Source organism: Meriones unguiculatus, chromosome 14, assembly GCF_030254825.1.
Source record: "Meriones unguiculatus strain TT.TT164.6M chromosome 14, Bangor_MerUng_6.1, whole genome shotgun sequence".
Lineage (NCBI taxonomy): Eukaryota > Metazoa > Chordata > Mammalia > Rodentia > Muridae > Meriones > Meriones unguiculatus.
Window position 1 is genome coordinate 10515697 of NC_083361.1, and position 24637 is coordinate 10540333.

General features: G+C 42.2%; 1 long non-coding RNA gene across 1 annotated transcript in view; it reads left to right on the forward strand.

Moving 5' to 3' along the window:
• Positions 1-24637, forward strand: part of LOC132647012 (uncharacterized) — a 109716-nt gene that overhangs the window by 47271 nt on the left and 37808 nt on the right. The window contains exon 3 of the long non-coding RNA XR_009585304.1: positions 3609-3689. This is a non-coding gene — a long non-coding RNA (uncharacterized LOC132647012). The remainder of the gene's footprint in view (positions 1-3608; positions 3690-24637) is intronic.

The following is a 24637-nucleotide window of genomic DNA, read 5'->3' on the forward strand; positions in this document are numbered from 1 at the left end:
CAAGAACATTTTCTGGAAGGCTTCATTCTTCTGAAATATTTCTCCTTTTACTTTCTGGTATAGGAATGATCTTGTTGGTTAAGATATACTTTTAGTGGAAAACATTGTATATTCTGCAGTTTAGTGAAATGTTCTAAAAATAACAAGTAGGTTAGAGGCACTAATAATCTTTTTCAGAGAGCCAACATTTTCTTTTTAAATTTATTTATTTTTATTAATTACAGTTTATTCACTTTGTATCCCCCCATAAGGCCCTCCCTCCTCCCCTCCCCGTCCCATCCTCCCTCCCCCTTCTTCACGCATGCCCCTCCCCAAGTTCACTGGTAGGGGAGGTCCTCCTCTCCTTCCTTCTGATCTTAGTCTATCAGATCACATCAGGAATAGCTGCATTGTCATCTTCTGTGGCCTGGTAAAGCTGCTGTCCCCTCAGGGGGAGGTGATCAAAGAACAGGACAATCAGATTATGTCAGAGGCATAATCTTCCCATTACTATGTAACCCACTTGGACACTAAGCTGCCATGGACTACATCTGTGCAGGGGTTCTAGGTTATCTCCATACCTGGTACTTGGTTGGAGTATGAGTCTCTGGGAAGACCCCTGAGTTCAAATATTCTGGTTCTGTTGCTCTCCTTGTGGGGCTCCTGTCCTCTCCACATCTTACTATTTCCCACTTCTTACATAAGATTCCCTGCACGTTGCCCAACAGTTGGCCATAAGTCTCAGCATCTGCTTTGATAGTCTGCAGGGTAGAGCCTTTCAGAGGCGCTCTGTGGCAGATTCCTAGGTTGTTTCTGGTTTTCTTCTTCTGATGTTCATCCTCTTTGCCTTTTGGGATGGAGATTGAGCATTTTAGTCAGGGTCCTCTCTCTTGATTAGTTTCTTTAGATGTAAAGGTTTTAATAGGTTTATCCTATGTTATATGTCTATATGAATGAGTATATACCATGTGTGTCTTTTTGCTTCTGGGACAGCTCACTCAGTATGATCCTTTCCAGGTTCCACCATTTAACTGCAAATTTCATGATTTCCTTATTTTTCATTGCAGAGTAATACTCTATTGTGTAGATGTACCACATTTTCTGCATCCATTCTTCAGTTGAGGGGCATTTGGGCTGTTTCAAGCTTCTGGCTATTACAAATAGAGCTGCTACAAACATGGTTGAGTAAATGTCCTTATTGTGTACTTGAGCCCCTTTTGGTTATATGCCTAGGAGTGGTATGGCTGGATCTTGAGGAAGCGCTATTTCTAGTTGTCTGAGAAAGTGCAAGATTGATTTCCAGAGTGGTTGTACGAGTTTGCATTCCCACCAGCAGTGGAGGAGGGTTCCCCTTTCTCCACAACCTCTCCAGCATGTGTTGTCACTTGAATTTTTCATCTTGGCCATTCTGATGGGTGTAAGGTGAAATCTCAGGATTGTTTTGATTTGTATTTCTCTAATGGCTAATGACGTTGAGCATTTTTTTAAGTGTTTGAGAGCCAACATTTTCAATTGTTTCTTATATCATTTTTATTTATTAAAAAAACACAGGTGTATCATAATGTTTCATAATGCTGGCTTTATGTATTTTTATTTTAATTTCACCCATTTTTCATGTTTGTGTTTGAAGTATTCTGTATCATTTGTGAGGATGATGATGTTGATTATGATGATGCCTATGCTGCTGCTGCTGCTATCTTTGAGACATAATCTCTCTACATAGCCCTGATTGTCCTGGAACTCTCACTTTGTGATCCAGCTCAGCCTTGAACTCATGAAGGTCCACCTGCTTCTGCCTCCCAAGTGCTGGGATTATAGGGGTGCATCACCGCGTCTGGTGGTGATTTATTATATTTATTATTATATAATATTATTTTAAAGTGTTTTTATTTTATGTGTATGGGTTTATTGCCTTCTCCTATTCTGTATACCACACAGGTGCAGTGCCTTAAGAGATGAGAATAGTGAGTCAAATCTTCTGGAACTGGAGTTACAGTCTGTTGTGAACCATCAGATGGGTGCTAGGAAGGCAACCCAGCTCCTTTAGAAGAGCAGCCAGAGCTCCTAACTATTAAGACCTTTCTCCAACTCCGGTGACTGGTTTTAATGTCAATTTTAATGTCATAACTTTGAATCACTTGAATAGGGAACCTCACTTGAATTGTCATAATAGTTTTAATTGATGTGAAAGAACCCATCCAAATGTAATTGGCCTTCCAGTAATATCCCAGATAACAAAGGAAAAAAGTGGAAGGAAGATGATTTGTATCTTGCTTGCTAGGCTCACTTCTTGTCACTGAATTCACTTACTCTGTGGTTGCTGCTGCTGATTCCTTTGCTGATAGCACAGTCGTGTTTACTGGTTTCAATTGTGGACAGAGGACCAGAGGCTCCCCAGGAACCTGCCAGCTATTGGCACTAGATTGGGACTGCTGAGGCACCTAGCCCTGTGGGCTGAGCAACTATCTGGGTTCTTCTTTTCTCCAGGGAAAGATAGCTATTTTGGGACTCTTCCAAAAGCTGAGGCAGAAAGCCTCAAGGAAAAAGCAACTAGGAAGTACACCTGTTCTCAGCTGTTATTTAGCTATTGTCACCACCATTTCAATAAAAGTGGGTTTTATAAATTATTTATATAGATACACATGTGCTTATATACCTATACAGTCAGCCTATGAATTCAGTTAATATTTGTTATTTACTAATTCGTTTATATCTTATTTTTTTCAAGGAACTATTTTAATAGTTTGCATTCTGTAAAGTCTCTTTCTGCTAGATATCTGTCAAAATATTGCTAGTTTCTTATGAACGCTTTTGCCCTTTTTCTTTCTGTGCCTACTGAGTTGAAAACTAAACACTGTCGATTTTAGTGAATCTAAATTGTGCTGTGTTTTAGGTGGTGTGTGTGTGTTATATTCAGTATAATTTTCTGGGTTCAAGTTGCAAATTTTAACTTTTTTGTGTGGCACCTGTATACAGGAGTGAGCCCTTGTCCCCCTTTCTTCCTCAAGATGGCATTTGTTCTGGTACTGTGGGTTTTTCTCTGTATAATTTGGTGGTTAACCGATGACTTTAACAGGACAAAGCTAACCATTTCCTGTGGTTTCACTCTTCCTGGACACCTTCCTTCCCTGCAATTTCCTAGCACTAGCAGTCTGTGGGTCTTGACCTTGGTCGCTCTGAACCTGAAAAGTCTCTTCTCTTTTCTCGTTCCTGCTCAGGGGTCCACAGTTGGAGTGAACACTTGATTTAAAAACTTCAAATTCACAGGGTTTTAAAATGGGTCGTTCTTTTTTTTTCTATAAGCATATTTCCCCCTTTTGTTGTTCAGTGTCCTTGAGGCTCCCTCCTGTGCATGCCACTTAACTGTCAATCAGGTATGCTCTCATAATTTGCCTCTGTAAGTTCTCTGAGTGGAACTCTGGCCTCTGGAGCCCTTATTTTGCTGCAGCTACTCTGAAGGTATCTGTAGAGCAACCTCTAATCACAAAGTCATAAGCTTAAAACACCCTTTAAAGGCACAGTATGTCCAAATCCTGTCCCGTAGAATAGCCATTAGCTTAAATTACTCAGTCTAGTTTACATTATTGCTACATATGGCAGGTTCATATGTCTGCCTTTTTGTTTTCTAGACTCAAACTGCCTCCTGGATTTCTTTTCAACCTTCTAAGGCCACTGTACTATTCACCCGGGTGTGAGAACAACAAACCAAGGTACGTTATTATGCTGTTAAGAAACCTCTGAAGTCCATGGACTGGAGCCTGTGATTGGACTGAACATAATTCTATATGTCCTGTTCCATGTGATTTGAAAGAAGGTAAATGGGAGTTGTGGGATTAGTTAAGGGGTTGAGCATTTGCCTAGCAAGCACAAGGTCCTACCACCAGCACCAGAGAACAAAACAAAACAAAACAAACAAACAAAAAACAGCTGAGTATATAGGGTGCGCCTGTAATCTTAGAACTTGGATGGTGTAGGGTTCTCTGGAGGAACAGAACTGACAGAAAGAATATATTTATTAGAATGGCCTGTAGGCTGTAGTCCAGCTAATCCAGTAACCGTTGTCTACCAACAGAAGGTTCAAGAGTCCAGTAGTTGTTCAATCCATGAGATTGGATATATCAGCTGGTATTTGGTATATGCCAGAATCCTGAAGAAGTAGGCTCTAATGCCAGTGAAGAAATGAAGAAGACCAAGGAAGAGCAAGCAGCAAAGAAAAAGCCAGCTTCTTTCTTTCACTCTTCACATAGGCTACCAGCAGAAGGGGTGGCCCAGATTAAAGGTGAATTTTCCCACCTCAAAAGAGCCATATTAAAAGTGGGTCATCCCACTTCAAATGATTTAATTAAGAAAAAAAAATCCACAACAGGTCTCTCTTTTAGTTAATTCCAAATGTAGCCAAGTTAACAACCAAGACTAGACCTCACTATCAAAAGAATCATGAGTTAGAACCCAACCCGGCCTATATTGAAAATTTCCTAGCCAGACTATTTGAGAAACAAACAAATTAACCTTTTACAAGGAAAGAAAAATAAACACTGGCAGCTTCTATGGTATGAGTGCTTTTGTTGCTTCATATAGAAATGTGATTCCCAAAGCAGCAGCATTAAGAGGTCTGGGTTTTGTTGATGATGGAGGGAGGCTGTCCTCTGATGTCCTTCCACCTCTGCATCCTTCCATACAGAGGATGCAGTGACAAAAACACCACCTTCGGAGTGGACAGAAGCATCCACTGGCCAATTGTACCTACTGGTCCCTGGATGTTAGTTTCCAGGTCTATACCTGTGAGAAGCAGATTTCTACTTTTTTTTTTTAATTCAAAGGAAACAACATAGAAAAAATATCTTGACAAGTCTCTTAGTTATCAAAAGCAGCCGAATAGAGCAGCTCAGAGCTCAAAAGCATATGTTGGGACCAATGACTATTTGGGACCAAGGACACTGGGAGCCTTGTTAAACCAGACACAGTAAGTCATCTTAGAATGGTGGGGAGTCTTGAGAACTGATCTCAGGAACTGATCAGGAACCAATAAAGAACAGACCCATTCCTGGCCTTAATTATTCCTCACCAGACTGACTCTTGGGCAAGGCTGTGCTCTCTAGGACACACTCATATGTCTATAAAGTCACATGCATCCCAGAAATCGCTCTTGATCTGTCTCAGGACAGACACTGACATCACCACAGGGAGTCTGGTGGTCATGTCCCTATCTTCACAAGTCCTGGATGTTTGCCCCATCATAATCTATATAAATAAACTCTGGGATGAGGGGAAGACTGAGTCAGAGGCCACAGGACAGACCATAGGAACACAGCATGCCAGGAATCTTTGGGGTATTTTAACAGTGTTGTTTGGTTTGACAACAATAAAATTGAGGACATGGTAGAAGGGATTGTGCAATTAGGTTGAGTTTACCTTCTAGCCTACCCGGGACAGGCATATACTCTTTGCCCTTGCTTCTGGGGACCTTGCTTGGGAGTACTTATGTCACAGTACTCTTTATAAAGGATAAATTATTAGAGAAGTGCCTGGTGAATTAGTGTCAGCCCCTTCACCATCTTTGATGGTGCCTTGAAAGAGTCTCTCATCTTTGGCAGGATGTTGAAAGTTAGCCAGCCTCTTCTTCTGGTTGAAGGTGGCTCTTTTTCCATTGGTGACCACTCATTCTTTGAGAGGGTTGTGTGTCATTTCCCCTGCATGATAGGGAGAGGACCAGGAAAGGAGGAGGACAAGGCTTGAGGTGATGGTGATGGAAGGAAGACTCAGTGTATCCCAGGGAGGCAGAAAGAAAGGAGAAAAAAAAATGGTGAGTACAACACAGGAAGGCAGTGTTCAGGCTTAGGGGGACAGCAGAGGCTGAGAGAGACTGCATGTCAGTGCCCCAGAATGGCAGGGAAGCCTACTCAGAGTTCTTGGTAAGAATTTTTCTAGGTCCTCTGCCTGGGGCCACAGCAGCTTGACTCTTCATTGTTCTGCAGGTCAGCTACTGCTTAGAGATACACATTCATGTCACTTTCCAATACCCTGCCTCTGCCTACTCAGCACAAGCCACCTTCACACTTCCCCAGGACTCCATCTGCTCCCAGGTCATTAGCTCTGTGACATGCCACCCCCTTCATAAAACTCTAGGATACCATGAGCTGCCAAAGGGGATATCTTCACCTGTTCCTGGTGGTGTGATCCTGAATTTGTAATGGAGAACCCTTGTCATTGGGACAGTCTGCACTGACATCTCCCCCAATGATGTATCTGTCTCATGATGGATTCAGCATAAGAGTTCAGATGGGGTACTTGACATTTATAGAAACCTTGAAAGAAAGGTGTCACCTTCATTTTAAAAAGTGTCAGAGGTATTCACTTCCATTTGGCCATGCACTGTGGTGTTTGGGATACAGTAGGTGTTGTAAGTCACCTGGAGTTGACTAAAGTGCACAGGAGGATACATGAAGGTTGTGCAAACATTATGCCATATTGCATAAGAGACTTAAGTATCTGTGAGTTTTCATGTCCTCACAGCCTGGAATAAGTTCCCGTGGATACAGTGGGACAATTTAGCAGTAAAACACAATATCCAGCCTTGAAATATCTGCCTGCCTTTCATTCAGTTGTTACTCCCACAAACTTTGACCCAGGCTCTGAGATTCAGAAATCAGAAGGGAGAAGACATTCCAGCTCCAAAGACCTTTTGTTCTTTAAGCATGAGGTGGGAACAGATAGTACCCACTGTGCACAGAACCCTGCGTCATCCCCCAGGGGCTTCTGAGGCAGGCCCCTTGTTCTGTTCCTGTTCTGTTATTAGCTACACACACAAAAGTGTCTGTAAGTACTTTTGGTATGCCAGTGCAGTGCAAGAAAGACAAAAGGAGCCTCATCCTGGGAGTACATCTCCTGGGTATTGGGCAGACACAACAGGATGCTGCACACATGAGCTTGTGATCTGAAATGTGGCCAGAAGTATGTTTTGAGCACTTTGGTCTTACTGATGTCCTCCCATGAGTTTCATAAAGCATCTTTGTGTAGGTTTCCAGGATGCTGCTGATTCTGAGCCTTTATCTATACTCTGTCACTTGACCTTCACTTCCATCTTGACTGACAATCTTCTGTTTCAATTATACATCAGCACCCTCCACTGTGCCCCCCTCCAATGGAATCAGGTGTGGATTGGGCTGTCCAAACTATGCCAAGGAGCTTTTGAGTAAATTCAAGTCCAGCATCATCTGCAGCTTTTACAATTCTAAAGACGATGAATTTCCCATTTATATTAAATATGGTGTCATTCAAATATGAAGAAGGAGAGCCAACACAAATTATAACTGACATGGTTACTAAATCCACAGCTATTGATTCCTACAAGCGGGGCCTATTCACCAAGGTCTCTGCCTGTGGGCATGGATAGCCAAGCTCACTGTCAGGATGGAAGTGGGGTGAGAGCTGTGAAATCTGGGCAATTTCAGTGTTTTTACTTTTTTTTCTCTGTCAGAAGCTCTTGATCAAAGGCTTTTCAGAGGAGGGTGGAAAAGGAGAAGGAATGCTTAGATACTGCACAGGGACAAAGGACAGTGCCCTTATAGAGAAAGACTGCATTCTGGGGAGTTGTTGAAATACACAACCAGCTACACCATGTTTATATAAGGAAGGAGGTTGCCAAACATTGGAGGAAATGGATGACACTCAAGAGAGGGGGTGAGGGGGTGAGGAGAGGCAGAGGTGTTCATCCACTCTACAACGAGGAGAGGAGGCTGGCAGCATGAGGCCAAGAGGAACAAAGCTAGGCTTGGTGGATGGTGATCAGTTTTCTGTGCACTGTTACTTTATTGGTCCTTTGCTGGTAGGCATCTTGTCCTAACCATCATCTCTGATCAGCATTCCATGGACACAGTGTAGAAATGCCTCCCCAGCTGTGTCTCTGGCTTCTTCTGCACTATAGGGTTACTATGGTGCAAGCCAGTGAGAGTTGTGTTAAGCAGTTACATGTGGAAAACATTCTGCCATTAGTGCCTACAGTGCCTCATCTAACCTGTGTGGATGGGAGTGTGAAGCAATTATTATGATTGTTGTTATTATTTTTCAAGACAGGGTTTCTCTGTATAGCCTTGGCTGTCCTGGAATCTCTCTGTAGACCAGGCTGTTCTTGAATCCAGAGATCCACTTGCCTCTTCCTCCTGGGTGCTAGGATTAAGGGCATGAACCACCATGCCCAGTTACATTTTTTTTTTCTTTATAACGCTTCAGGGAATCAAAGAAATCATGGTTGTGATTTGACCCACAGCCCTCTGCTGGTGAACTCTCCTGGGGGTGTTGTAGGGTTCTGGTAAAGTCCAACCTGTATCGTTCACCTGGTTGTTCAGCTACTACAAACTTTTAGGATAGTGAGAGCCTGGAGGGAACGTGACTGATTAAATTTGTACCATTTGGAGATGCATATATCTAAGATGCCAAACAGAGTGCCATAAACCTGTCTTGGATAATTAACCTTTTGAGAGGCAAGTGTGTTCCACACTTAATATCCAAGAAGGTGAAACACAGCAAGAGTGGCTGTAAACAAAAAAGCTGGAAAGCCTGGTTGCTTTTTCCCAGTTCGTTATGGGGGATTGTAGCTAATTAATTCATAATGCTATTGAATTGATACCTTGTCATTCATGTTCATGCAAATTGCCGCATAATTCTTGTTAAAAGACAAACAGTGAGTAGGTTAAACCTCCAGGAAAGCAGCTGTTCAGAGAAGACAAAATGGTTACGGATGCTTCTGAAGATAATGCGGTGTGGGTGCTTCCAGTGGAAACTCCTACAGTTGATAACTTGGCCATAAAAACTAAAAGTGTGCTTTTCAGTAAGTGAGTGGGTATGGGATATACTCACCCACCCTGTGTTTAAAAGTAGCTTCATGGAAGAAATTAACAAGTCCTCCTTGCCCACCTGGGTGGGGTAGGGCACTAAAAAAGAACCTTGCTCTCCAATCTGGCTGCCAAAGGCATCCATGTTGGGGTGATTTCAATGAGAGGTGATCATTTTCTCTCTGAGTCGGGTAGTCTAGCACCATTGCTTTCTGAAACAGCCCTCTCCTCCCTTTGCGTCCATAAGGCTCAGAAGTCATTTAGTCATTTATTCATTCGCAATTTATTCAGCTTCATGCTGATATGGAGACACAATGGTGAACAAAAGCGATATGGTGAATAGAGCTTTGATGGAGTCTCTTACACCCAAACAGTTGAGCACTGCCTTTGTTTTGGAGTTTGTGGGGTGGGCAGGAGTCACACTTAGGATCATTACAGCGCTAATCTGTTGACAGCAAATTTCACGAGCCTCACGGCTGTTGCCCAAAAGACTGCAAAAATAAGCATCATTGACTCAAATGGAGATGAACTCAGTAAATGAAGGAAAAGGAAGGGGCGATTGAGAGTGACAAGGGCCATGAAGCGTGAGAAGACCAGTTTAAGTTGTGAATGGGAAGCTCTGAGGAGGGCTGGGATTTAACCTGAGAACCTTGTAGCAAAAGGAGTCCACTTATGTGATGTCCAGTCCAGGGGAGGAATAGCTGATGCAAGGGCATTGAGGCTGGGCTGAGTTTGGCATGTCAGAAGGACAAAGTGTGCCCAGTAGCACCAGGGCACAGTGGGCAAGCAGTGAAGGTTCAGAGTGGTGAGCAGGGCAGAGAGAATTCTAAGCTATTTTCCTTTCTGAATTACAGGTCCTTCTTATTCTTTTTGTTTGTATGTTTAAAAATATATATGTGTGTGTGTTTTGCCTGAATGTATATCTGTATATGTGCATGCAATGCTCATAGTGGCAGGAAAAGACCATCAGATCTCCTGGAACTGGAGTTACTGACAACTGTGCTACCGCATGGTTGCTGAGGATTGAACCTGGGTCCCCCGGAAGAGCAGACAGTGCTTTTAAGCACTGAGCCATCTCTACAAGCCCCTGTTCTTTATTACATTCTCAAATTAGAAGCAAATGAGACTGGCTTTCTTTCTTTCTTTCTTTCTTTCTTTCTTTCTTTCTTTCTTTCTTTCTTTCTTTCTTTCTTTCTTTCTTTCTCTTTTTGGTCATGTCTAAAAAGGAAATTTATTCTGTTATTTTATTTAAATTTCAAAAACAATAATTAATCTAAGAATGTCAAATAGTATAAAAATATATAGAAGAAAGCCGAGTATTTATCGATAGTTCTACTGTGCCAAGATAATCATTCTGAACATTTTATGTGCACCTTGGTGGTCCGTTTTGTTTGTGAAGACAGACATTATAGACACACACACACACACACACACACACGTACTTGACAAACTGGTGTGGAGTGACATGCCACTAATGAGAGCACTTTTGGTCATACATATGTGCAAGTGCACATAAATAAATGAAATGTAAGGAAAACAGCATTTATCATGCCATTTTATATTATAATTTTAAATGATGACAAAGGTATTTTATGAACACACTCCAATCTTACAATCCCTACATAGTAGACATTTCTCTCCACTCTAAACATTATTGTGGTGAATACTTTTGAACATTTTCCTCCATACACTTATCTGGTGACTTGTGTCAAGCACGTCCTTACAACAGGAGTGGCTGCTAGGCCAAAGACTTTGAGCTGTGAATGCAAATAATACAGCTTCATATTTGATCATCTAAATAACCTGTGGGACCTCCCAGGACAGCTGGAGAGTGGCTCTCACCTCCAAGCAAGTCAGGGCTCTAAAGAACAACTCTGCTGTCTCCAGGATCCATTCACCTTGGCCAAAGCCCAGGACTCTGTGGTCTCTGTCCCCAGTAAATCAGCCACGTCCTCTTGGATCTGAGTTCTCATTCTAATGCAATAGGCTAATGTATAGGTGAGTGTTTGGCTTTACCATAAGACAAAAACATGCTTCAGGTGAGGGTGGAGTGGGGCTCATCAGAGAGAGAGAGAGAGAGAGAGAGAGAGAGAGAGAGAGAGAGAGAGAGGCAGTAAAGCCTGACCCCTGCAACTTTAAATATTCATTTTTGATTTCCTGAAAGAGATTTCCCAAGAGTGCCCACCTTTTCTCAGGTAATTCAGGGCAACATTTCTCCATGCAGGAGCTCACAAGGACTACATTTCTCCTCTAGATGCATCTGCTGAGGGCTGAGATGCCTGAATGTTTCCTACACCTGAATCTGTGGCACTGTCACCCTTTCCTTCTCTCTTGCGTCTGTCCCACCCCACCCACAGAGCTTTTGTGCTATTGCCTTCCCTGGCTGCTGTGATCTGCCTCCCATCAGAGAATGTACTTGGCTACAGTACATTACCTCAGCATAAGCATTTGCTTACATTCTTTCAGCCAGTCTACACTTCCTGGGCTTGTCAGGATGTGTAGAGTATCCACTATGGATTAACTAGAAGGGTGTTAGCCACTTTTAAACAAAAGGATCAAGAGCCTATCCTCACCCTAAGGAGATGATTTAGTGGAGAAAACAGGAGAATGCAAGAGTTTCAGAACCTAAATGAGAGAGTCAATCATTCATCCTCCAGGAGTGCAGAGGAGGTAGGTGGGGAAAAGGAATGATAGAAATACTGACAGGCACACACCAGTTTCACCAGAGACTGTGTGGAATATCTCTCTCCTTGTTTGCACTTCACACCTTGTAAGCCTCTTTTGAACATAAGAAAAGTGATCCAGGAGACAGGAAATAAGGGAGTCTGAATGGAGGGTACAGAGCTTGTATGGGACATAGACCCATAGACCAACGGTAAAGGACCATCAGAGGCCTAGGGTGGGAGGGGAAGCTTCTGCCTGTGTGCAGAGTTCCCAGATGCCCCTCCAACCTCATGCCTTTCACAGTCCTCATCCCTCTAGCTCTAAAATCAACAGGGCAAAACATCAGTTATTCAGACTGGAATTGGACGAATTTAATTGCAAAGAATTAAATAAGTTGTAGATCAATACTTCCTGAATGATCAATTAATCATTCCCTGTAATTAAAACAACCAATCCCTAATACCATTCAGTTATATCTGAATGTGCAAATTTCAACTTGAGAGCTTGTAGGCAATTGCATCAATTGTAGCTATATCCTACCTGGTAACCAGATAATTGATTAATCAGCTTACCTCATTATAGGATACCTGGTTTAGTAATATGGCCTCAACTAAGAAGGCAAGTTGCATCCAGTTTCGGCTTGTTTCAGGATGTTGGAAGTTGGGCATTGCATTCTGGCACATCATTTCACATGCCATACTGAGTTCTTTCTTTTGTGGGGGAAATAAAAAGATCCTAAGAAAAGTAGATGGCTGGGTTTACAGGGTCAGTCGGTGGATGAAGTGGGGTGGTTCTTTAAAATTGCACTTTAACTTTCATATTTGTCACGCCTGTTTTACAACTTAATTAACTTTTTTCCAGCATGCTTAGCAAGTTGTTCATAGGATTCCAGGATGAAAGAGCCTTTGACTACACACATGGGCATTGCCTTCCTTATTACCTTGAGCAACGAATTTTACACCAAACACTTTGCAATATGCTTCCCCCAAGTCCATCAACTTTGAAACAAGTACAAATAACCTTTAAATTGATGATCCCAGTAGCCTATGCTAGGTGAGTCATTGTTGAATTTAATTTCCATTTGTGTTGCCTGGGCATTGTTATGATAGGAAAGTGATGACCTATGACTGTGTGTGTAGATCTTAGGTGAGCATGGGCTCCTTTTTGCTTTTCTCCCTTATGCTCCAAGTCTGCAGGAGCTAAGGTTTGGAAAACACACTGAGACTTATTTCCAAGAGTAATAGACTTGAATTGAAGAGGGATGTCTGAGGGCTGATTAAGCCTATGAGAGAAATCAACGCTTTTCTTGCCAGGTTGCCTCCTCTGCTCATGATCATGCCTTCCATTCTGCATCCTAACGGTAATCTTGGGGATCCTGTGAGGAGATGCTTAGTGAGTAGCCTCGTCCTGAGTGTTACTCAGGCAGTCAGCACATGACTCCTGTGTTCTTCCAAGTCATGCCCAAGTTCCTAGCCTTTAGCCGTGATCTGGCACCTCAAGGCTGCTTAACGTTCATTTGATGAACAGATACACATTGTAAACTTCTCCAGGGACACAGACATGTAGGCAAGAAATGGTTGAAGAGAATGATTGTGGAGTTCCCTCTGAGTGACTTCATTTCATGTCAGCCCAGGAACCTCTTGCCTGCACCCTGATTTTTTTTTTTTTTTTTTTTTGCTTTTTTTCTTTATAGGATATATCACCCTTGGGTATGTTAATATTTTTTCCTCACTCACCTTTCTCAGATAGAATGCAGGCCCATTGTTTATTTGCTTTATTCCCAGGGGGAGGCACACAGCTTGCCTAAAGAAGCCAGTGTTCACAAGCCTTTTGAATGAATGCAGAGTGCCATATTTCCAAATAAGGAAACTGAGATAGAGGGCTTCGGAGACCTACCCAAGTGACTTGTGCAGCAGGGAATGGAGTCTGCCTCAAATCTCAAAGAGAGACAGCCTGACTCAGGAGTCCAGGCTCCTAACAAATGTTTAGAACAAATGAGCTCAATTAACTGGATGAGTTTTTCAGGAGACCCATAATGCAATTTTGGTGCTAAAAATGGGAGAGTTTGTGGTGCTCCTGCTGTAGCTTCCTTGGCAAGAGATGGATGTGTGGCTGATAGGGGAAACTGAGATGATTTTCAACAAAGCCCGCAAATTAATTATACTTAATGAATGTGACTAATTCGTTAGAGGAAGGAGCCATTAAAATATTAGCACAACTGAACTTCTCCTCCCTGGATAATTTCTTCTCCTCCCTAGGGTTACCATATTTCAGACAGGTAGGGGCACGGAGTTACAGAAATGGAACTTATGGAACAGAAATGCATTTTAAATGGCTTGAGTTGGGAACAGTCTGTGCTGTTCTCAAGCGGCTGTCAGTCTTCATGTCTCACTGCTCAAGCAAGGGATGTGGGCTGAGCGAGGAGGCGGGGATGCTGAAGCTGTCACATAGCCGGGGGACTGGAGATGGGAAGCCAGGCATTTCCCTGGGTAATGGTGTGGAAACAGGAGACAGGTGTAGGGTGCCATCATAGAAAGGCATTTGCCTCTGTGTAGGCTCTAGGTGACCTGAAAATGGCTGAGGAGGAATATCCCTCAGGGTGGGCCTCATGGGCTTTGCACGTTATCCAGACCCAAAGATTCTAAATGTCCAGTTACCAATAAAGGAACAGCCAGTGGAGAATCTGAACATTGTCTACAGAACCCACTACCCCACTTACCCAGAGACTAGATGGAAGCTTTTCAGAAATCATCCTTTTAAAGCCTGTTGGTGTTTTCAGAATTTTGGCAGTGGGTCAAGCTTTCTCAAAGAACAATGGTAGCATGAGGGCCTACATTCAGAAGCCTCCGTGGACAGGCAGGAAATGACAGAATGAAATTGCCACAGTGGGAAAGGACTCAGCAAGTAAGCATCACCCCTGACTGATGGCACCCCTTGTCTTCCTCTGGATAAGGACCCAGGCTTAGTGTGACTAGCTCTCTGGATTTTATGGAAAAACCAAATGTGTATTAGTTTCATACTACTGCTATAGCAAAGAGTGTGGTTAGTACAGCACAAGCTTATTGTTTTACAATTGTGGTGGTCAAAACCTGAGTTGTGTCTGCAGGGCTGGGTTTCTGCTGGCAGCTCGAGTGGAGCAATTGTTTCCAAGCTTTTCTAGACCTAGTATTTACATTCCTCACTCTGGAACCTCTGCAAACATTCAAAAATTTAAAGTTATGGTCACTATGGTCGTTTGTATGTGTATGCAGATGTGTACAAATGCATTCTCTTCCAGTTGCATGAAAGTTGTCAGGAATTTGTTCTCTCTTTCTGCCATGTGGGTCCTGGGGATTAATCTCAAGTTCTCAGACTTGGTGGCAAGAGTCTTTTTTCCACTGAACCATCTTCTTGTCCCCTCCAATAAGGCTTAGAGCCAGCAGCTTAGCATCTCTCTCCTCTCTGAATTTCAGCCTCCTTTGTGTTTGTGTGTGTGATAACCCTAGGCTCATGGGTGATCTCCTGTCTCAAGCTCTTTATCATGTCTACAGAGCCTCTTTGCCATGGAAGTAATAAGAGACATAGTCTCAGGTTCCAGTGGCTAGGATGGGACACTTGAGAAGAGGCCTATCTTAGTTTGCTTTCTATTGCAGCGATAAACATTATGATACATTTTTACCTCAGAGACTTCTAGTATACTTAATGGCTTGCCAAGTGTGTATGTTACCAGGCCTATGTCTATTTTTTTTTTGCTCTTACTCTACAAAAATAACAATAAATAGTTATTAAACATTCATAGTACAAAAACCATAGAGGTAAGCACTTTGCAACTGTTTCTTTCAATCCTCCCAGTGGTATGAGGAATCTGAAGGTCAGTGGTTGTTCAGCTGAATAGCTAGGAAAAGGCAGAGCCAGTGTACAAACCTGGTAATCTGATTGTCTGAATCCCTAGCCTTCAAGGAAGAAGGAAGCTAAGGCATGAATACTCACAGCCCCTTTTGTGAGGAGTTATTAGTTAAAAGCTAATAACTGCTGAGACCATCCCTACATAGCTCTTCTTACCTTCCTGCCTCATTGCTGTCTCAGGCCCAGCCTGGGCAGACCCTTCTCAACCACAGGTCACACCTGGCAAAGGGCTAGGTAGGCTGCCTGCATATCTTTTCCGCTCTCTTTATTACCTCAGATCCAATTCTCAAGTTCACCCCTAGCACTGCAATGGAACACTATGGCTAGCTTCCCCTTCCCACTGTCCATGCTCCTGTGTATACCTCGGACTATTTCCTCCTGACCTCTCCTTTTCCCAGCCTTCAGCACCAGCAAGGATTTCCCCATGAACACACCAGCCAAGCAGGCCAGTAAAATAGGCAACACTCAGCAGAGAGGATACAGAAACCAAGGGGTTGGGGGAAACTCCTACCCAACAAAGACAAACCCAGTAATCAGCACCTAGACCTATAAGCATCCCAAACCCAAATGCCTAGATGCCCAGCCGACAACAGGCAGGGCAATATGTCACCACCAAAGCACAGATACACAGATATTCTACCACAGCAGGTCCTGAATATTCTGCACAGACAGCTAAAGCATAAGAAAAAGGCCTTAAAACTAACTCTATGATGATAATAGGGGTCCTTAAAGAGCAACTGAATAAATCCCTTAAACAACTCCAGGAAAACACACACACACACACACACACACACATACACACACACACACACACACACACACACTTAGAGATAAAAGAATAAGTTTCTCAAAGAAAGCCAGGAGAACACAAACCACCAAGGAAACAAAACTGTTCAAGACTTGAAAATGGAAAAGAAGCAATAAAGAAAACACAAACTGAGGGAATCTCTCAATAGAATACTTCCTCTGTCAGCAGATTGGACTGGATGCAGAGAACCACCAGAAGACATTTTGCAGGAAGAATCTAAATTGAAGATCTCCATCAGGTCCATTCCATCAGGCCCCTCCCCTTAGAGACAGGGAACACTGAGGAAGAGGGAGAAGAAAGACTGTAAGAGTCAGAAGGGACGGAGGACACCAGGAGAAACATGGCCCACTGAATCAACTAAGCAGGGCTCACATGGCTCACAAAAACTGAAGCTGCAAGTACAGGGCCTGCATGGCTCTCCACCAGGTCTTCTGCACATATGTTACGATTGTTAGCTTGGTGTTCTTGTCAGAGTCCTAATGTGGGAGCAACCGTATCTCTTATATCTCTTACTCCTTAGCCTGTTCTTGAGTCTCTTCTCCTCCTGTTGGATTGCCTTGTCCAGCCTCAATATGAAGGATTTTGTCTTGTCTTATTGTATCTTGTTTTAAACGGACATTATTGTGCCTTGCTCTTTTTTTTTTCCTTAGACATTTTATAATTTTTATATTATTCGTCTTGCTCTTGAATGGATCTGAGGGAGGAGAGAAGTGGGGCACAGAAAGGAGGAGTAGAGGGAGGGAGAACTTTGGTTGGGATATGTTGTATGAGAGAGGAATGTATTACAGAGAGAGAAGGAGGGAGAGAGGAAGAAAAAGAAGAAGGAGGAGGAGCAGCAGGAGTGGCGGCACCTATTAACTGCTGAGGGTAGTAAGGTTAGCAGTGTAGGATTCCTGCAGCCCCTAGATGCTAGTTCCTCCTGACTAGAGGACAGGTCCCCAGCGCTACTCCTCCTTCTGCTTGGACACTGGACTAGAACCCAATCAAGTATGTGCTTTCACTTATCAGAAATTTGTCTTGATGGTGGCAATTTATCTTCATGTCTCTTTTATTCATGTAGAAAATAGGAACACGTTTGAAGTACTTACTGTGTGACAGACAGTATACTATACATTTACTGTGAATTCAACCTGGAACACAACACACGACAGGCAAGTACTCAGTCATTGGCCACTATTACAGACGCTCTGTTTCCTTTCTTTTTTGGAAATAGGATCTCATTAAGTTGCTCAGTCAGACTGAACTTGAACTTGTGATCCCCCTCCCCCATCTTCTGAGTGTTAAGATCCATCTTTGCCTTTGTACTTAGCCTATCTATCTATCTATCTATCTATCTATCTATCTATCTATCTATCTATCTATCTATAAAGGGATTTATTTTGGCTTATGGTTTCAGAAAAATAAAAACCCATCATAGCGCAGAGGTATGGCTGCAGGCAGGCATGGTGGCTGGTACCAAAGCTGAGCACTCAGCTTATTTATTTTTTGAGATGTGTCTTCTCTATTTCCAGCCTCTACCAGTGAAGTGCTGTGATTAAAGGTGTGCCCCGCCAAATATGGTTCTTATTAGTTCATTTAATGTTTAAAATATTTTGGGGGCTGATGGTACCTCCATATTATAGAAGAAAGGCTGGAGTACACAGAGATTATAGAACTGGCCTCAGGGCATGGCTAGGGAGAGGTGAAGATGGGATTAAACTCAGGGAGCCTAGAGATGATCATTCCTCTGCTCAGACCCCTGGGAGGTCATGAGGGCCTTGGAAGGGGCATTGACTTCTTCATTCCTTCTCTACTTGCTCTGTCACTTTCAGCAGGAGCTTGTGAATTCAGTAACTTCATGCAAAGTACTCAGACTGTGCATTGCTGTGATCCATGCTCTGCTGTTCTGTTTATTCTGTTGCTGCTGGGGTTAGATCAGTTCTAGCTGTGTGGCAAAGCAGGTCAGGTGGATCTTGAGGGAGTAGTCCCAAGGGCTACAGGTCAGACCTGAGACCTGAGGAGAAAAGTGGACTGCATATAAACTGTGTACCTAGAGAGTAATGAAAATGAGTAAGCAGGGGCTTCAGAGAAGGCGGCGTTGTCACATATCAGGATATTTTCTTCTCCCAGTAACTTTGTAAGGTGGGCACCATTATTACTGCCTTGGTTTTATAGATGAGGAAACTGAGGCACAGAGGTTCGGAAACTTGTACAGGTAAAAGGTCCATATAAAGTAGCAAGCAATGGCTTCCACAGTGGTCATATACCAGTTCTACTACTATGTGTGTACATGTTTGCAATCAGACTTTTCTTAAATTAATTCGTTATTTTGAAACCAACACAAACCTGTCTTTTATTGATATATGCACTATTTTATGTCTTTAAAAAGGTAGTATTGCACACATATACACTCACAGAGAGAGAGAGAGAGAGAGAGAGAGAGAGAGAGAGAGAGAGAGAGATGAGCAGAGACACAAAGGGGAGAAAAAGAAGAGGGTTCCAGAGCAGAAAATAGCATAATTTAATAAATTTCTTTCAGCAGGTGTAGGTCATGAATTCAATGGGATCTAACACGGAGGAAACAGAGAAAGCATGCTAGTGTAATGAACCCTAATAGACACAGCACCTAGCATTGTCAAGCCATTTTCTCTGTATCCCCACCTCATTTCCCCGCCCCTGTACCGTCTGAAACAAGTCAAAGCAAAACATGTTTCAATAATGAATCCAGATTAAGAATCATAGTCTCATCATCACAGCAAAACTTTATAATTATAATGTTATTAAACTGATAGATTTTTTTTTTTTTAGTTTCATGGATAGATTTTTGCTTTTTCTATTTGTTTGTAGATACTGTTAGCATTTCCATTAATTGTATCAGGCAGATAAATAATGCCCTTCTTCTTTAGTGAATTATATTAAAATACATTATAACACAAAGATAAAATGGTAATTATACCAAGTACAAAAATAACTTATCAAAACAATAGTTGTACTACTCTTTTTAAATTTTATTTTAAATTAAAATATAATTCATCATTTCTTCCCTCCCTCTCCTTCTTCCATCCCTCCTACTCCCCTTCTTCCCTCTCAAATTCATGGCCTCTTTTCTTTAATTTTTATTGTTTGATATTTATATATAAATCAATAAATATGTATATAAATTTTGTTGAGTCTGTTGAATGCTGCTTGTATATTTATGTTTTGGAGGCTGACCACTAAGTACTGAGTGACTGATCCCTGGGGAAGATTAATACTATCTCTCTGTGGTCTTTTCTTGCCTTTAGCTTTTCTTGGGGGGGTGTGGTGGTGGGATGTGATTTCTTTCATCTGTGTTGGCCTGTAAACTGGTGTTACTGTCTAGATCTTGTTTAGGCAGCCATGTTGTTTGTGGTGGTTTTAGCAATAGGGACTTACCTTCAACTTTTCAAAAGCCATCAAGGGCAACAGTAATGGCCCATATTGTTTAGGGAGTTTCTTGGATTCCCCTGATTAAAAACATGAAAAGAGTCTTTTTATCTGGTACTGGGATTTTTGTTAGATAATCTATGGTTCTTGGGGGGAGTATTATCACCCCAAGTGGCATAACTTCATTTGAAATGTGTGTGTATGTATATGTATTCACATATACTTATATGTAGTTTATGTAATTTTAGGAAGATAATGATTCAATATGGCTTTTCAAACACCCCTACTGTTATATATCTCTCTTTCTTTTCCTTCTGTATTGTCTTCCCTCTCCCCTCTCCAATTAAAGGGGCAGCTGTTTTTCCTGTTTTCCTCTTCATGTGAGACCCTAAACCAGCATTCTCCCTCTCTTGAGCTCATTTTCCACCTCTACTGTCCAATTTTACCTTCTGGGTTTCTGTTACTCAAGGTTATACACTCAGATTTGAAAATATAGAGGTAGGAGTCACAAATAAAAGAGAACATCAATGCTTATCTTTTGGGGTCTTGGTTACCTTACACAGCATAGTAATTTCTAGTCCCATCCATTTATTAAGCTTTTCATCACCCCTAACTTAACTCAATTTTAAGTTCACTTTATGAAAAAACAAAACAGCTTATGTCACTGTAGCGGATAGTGGATAGTGGGTAACCAGTGTGGATGTTAAATGCATTATCATTGAAAATGCATGGTATTATTAACTTGCATGTGGATTCACTTGTCTGCTGATAACTTTAAATTCAAGACTTTTTTTTTTTTAGAGAGAGATTTAGCAAGTGTAAGAGGGATTACCGTTATATTATGGTTATATTAGTCCCAAACTGGCACTGTCTTTTGGCATAATCAGCACCGAAATAGATGTTCAATGTCAACAACTTTTATACCGTGTGTCAGAAAGTTGTTTAAAGGCTACTCCTTGTACCCCATAAAGTTCCATGTGAGGAAACCCACTGGTTCAGACCATAGACTGGGTGATTACTTCACACTTGCTGGCCATCCACGTATACCCAGAATTCATATTAACCCTTACTAGTAAACGACTTATTACAATAGTTCTTCCTCTATAAGGATCTAGATTACAAATGAGCCATGCAGGAAACTATGCAACCCGATACATACATGGTACATCCTTCATCATAAGCCATCTTAATTTAGTCACCAAGTTTTGCAAACAGGTCTCTGTCCTTTATGCTGTTGTATAATGATGATCAAAAACCATGGTGAGCACACATGGCTACTTCACGGCCTTTGGGACTATCATTATCCCCACCTACATTGCTATAATGTGGGCTGGAGCGATGGCTCAGAGGTTAAGAGCACTTGGCTGCTCTTGCAGAGAATCTGAGTCCAGTTTCCAACACCCACACGGTGATTTACAACCATCTCTATCTCCAGTTCCAGAGGATCTGATGCCTCTTCTGATCTCTGTGGGATCCTGCACATATGTGGTATACATAATAGACTCTGGCACACACACACATATACACACATAAAATAAATATTTTAAAAGAATAAAAAGATAAAAGCAAACTCGTAATTGTTTATATCTAAGCCTCCATTGATGAACTCTGGGCCCTAACTTAAAGGTTCCTGGCCACAATGTATTTCTTTCTCCCTGCTTTGTTTTTTCTTAGGCAGGTACAACACCAAGCTTGCATTCAGACAAACCCTTCCCAGCCTGGTCCTGCCTCTCCTCCCTACATCTTACGCTGCCTCCTTCTTGGTCTTGTCTCCTTTCTGGCTCTGCCGCTTTGATCCTATCTTGTCCATGACCTCTCCCCTTTCAGCCCCACCTGGCCCTGCTATTATCCTGAGTTTACAGGCCCACCTCTGAAGCAGTGATTTCCTCCCCCTCTTCCCCCCACGCACCCCAAGTGACTTTTGCTCCTGGTCCTCTGCTGTCACAGGTCCTATGTCTCTTCGCATCTGTCATTTCTGGCTGGGTGTGCACAGGCCCAGAAGTGGGTCATTCACATGGACCTGTTTGTGCTGCACCTTGTTGGGTGGTGGATGTACTGCGGGCCCTGGATGTAAAATGACCTTCACTGTGCCCAGAGCCACCTAGAGGTCCACTCTATGAGCCTCTGTTGAGCCGGTGAAGAACCTGTTCCAGGCTGTGGTGATCTGCTTCTGGCCTGTGGACATGCAGGGAAATGACAGCCTAGGAATCCTCTTGGTGGACCATGGTCCGAGCCTCCTCCTGCAGGCTTCATGTTACACTGTGATGACTAGCATTGTGTTTAAAGTTTAAACTCACTATGCTTGAGAGATAACAAACAAACAAATAAACAAGCATGCTTCTAGCATGTAAGCGTCTAGCTTGTACATGCTGTACTCTAGCAGCCTGCTTCCCTTTTTTCCCCCCCAGATGTTGAAGACCGTTCTTAAAATTGACTGATAAAATTTAACTGCTGTACTTGCAAGATAGCGGGTCATGAGGCTAAGCACTGTTTCTGCTTTTGTAATCTAGCTTGCTTACTCTGCTCAACAAGATGACTAGGACAACTGCAAGGCAAAAATCTTAAAATCAGCCCCTGCCTACACTAGGCAGAATACATGTAATCTTGTGGGGTTGGCCTTTATAAGCCCTAGTGTGGCTAATGTGGCTAGCTGCTGCAGCTTGAGTATTTTAGATCTCAGGATGCAGTCCCGGTGCCAGGCACCAACATGAATACCTGAATTTAAAAGCCTTTTCTTTGTTAAAGATGCTCATCAGCCTGGTGAGTCTCTGAACCACCCCAGATCCATACCAACACTTTACGTGTTACGTTCAAGGCTGACCTCCTGACTCCCCAAAGTCTGGCAGCGATGCTGTTGCATACTTTTGGGAAGTTTCTAAACATTTTCCTCACCTGGGGAGTGAATGTCATAAGGAAACCATGAAGCTTGCAGGAAATATAATTGCATATCGTCATTGCTGCAGTATGGATACTTACTACATGCTCAGAATAGGAAATGTAATTCACACTTGGGAAATTATTCTCTTCTCTCCATCCCTACTTCTCCCAAACAAAACAAGAACAACAGTGATGACCCCAGTGGCAGTTACAGGGTAGAGGGTCAACAGTGTTTTCAGGATCCTGGCCAAAGGGTCTCACCATTTTATTTACTCTTGAGGTTCAATGATGTTCTGTTTCACTGATGAGACAGCACCCTGGGCTCTGTTTTCTACACAGGGAGTTAGATACACTCCACCACTTTGTGGTCCTCACTGTGTTTACTGTGTTACCTGCTTGGCTCCACTCAGTGCTGAGTTTATGACTATTTTACATGTTAGTCAAAACTGCTTCCTTAGGCAACATTTTACTCTGCATTCATTCACCCTACTGCTGTCCCTGTCCCCTCTCTTCTTCCCAAGCTCTTCCCTTTGTTTCTTTACTTCTTCATTTTTCTGAGGCAAGGTCTCACCTCACTATGTAGCCCAAGCTGACCTCAAATTCATGATCCTTCTACCTCTGCAGTGCTGGGATTACAAGCACCCATGGCCTTCCTCTGAAGTTTTTGATGATCCTTCCACTCAGACTTCATACCTATGTCTTACCAAGCCATTCAACGTTAATTTAGGATGTTTTTTTTTTTTTTATTGATTTCCTTATGTCCTTATGGTGTAGAATATTTTTTACTATGTTTTGTTTTATTGCTGATTCCTCTGACCTTGAACTTAAAGGCAAGGGATGTAGCCTTTGTTTTTCTGTATCTAAGTCTAAGTTGATGCCAGATATTTCTGTGAATGAATGCTTGTTAATGAGCATCAGTGGGGTTTGGAGAAGCTGTTCGGTACACGAGTAGAGTACCCTACCCCATCCCACATCTTCTCTTGGGAACAATAGGTAAAACATGAGGAAGCAGAAATTACAGGAAAAAAAAGTGTCTCTGGCATTTGTCAAATATGAAAGGTTTCTTAGGAAAATTAGTGACTTAGTGCCCACGTAAAAAATATCTTTCCAAACCAGGCAAATAGTTAGAACCACAAGTCAAAATGCTTTTTTGCTGAACTTGTAACTTAAGTGGATGTTCAAATCCCTCTAGGGGAAACACATAGAGCAGCAGTATGCTTGGAGTTGAGCTTAGTGGAGAGTGGGAACATTCTCTACAGGAGCACCTCTTTCAGAAAGATTTCCATGGCTCATCATCTCACCTTAAACATGTCCAAAAAAGTCTTGGGCTTTCTGTATCCCTAGGTGATATTTCTGTAATGAATTTTAAGGTTAGAGCCCACATGCAGCATCTTTGCTTAATATAGCTTCTGCAAATCACTCAGAGAACGATTTTTGCACCATGGTAATTTCCTGACACTTTTTCGGTGATGTAGCCCAATGGAGTGACCTACTACACAGAGAAAGGTAGAGAACTAGATTTTGTTTCTCACCAAATCTCTAAGTGAGAAAGTCATTCTGCTTAGTGCTCTTAATGATCTTGTGTTACGATGAAGTGCAAGGATTCTGAATGTCAACTGTGGACCTGGCTTCGTCATATTGTAGGGGCATGTCTTTTTGGTATAAGCCAGAAAGTGCCATAGGAAAATAATTCAGGCTTGAGCTTAGAAGACTGTCTCTTCTGTCAGGTTGGCATTAGGCAGGATGATAAACACCATGATGACACTTTGATACCCCAAAGCTACAGCTATGAATCTCAGGTTGTAAGTATGTCCTGGTCCCTTCCCAAAATGATAGGCTTATTCAGGAAAATGCATAGTAATTTCTATAGGTTTTGCCTTTGTCCGTGAATATGAGTAGTTTCTTTGAAGTTATCCACCTTGAAAAGTCATATGGAAAGTAGGTGGAATATTTTGTATTTAATACTGACTGCCAAAGAAGATGAGGACCGGGTAACTTTGAAGACCAGAGCAGAATTGCTCTTTATTAGAATGAGATAATAGTTTATGAAATCTTTCTTGTTGAAACAACACATTTTCTAAAACTGAGTATCTTTCACCATAACTTTTCTAAAAAGAGCAATCTTTCCTACAACACACACACAAATAAAAATAAAAAGTCTTTACAAAAAGAATGTCAATTACTCGTAATTATTATCTTATTTATTTTA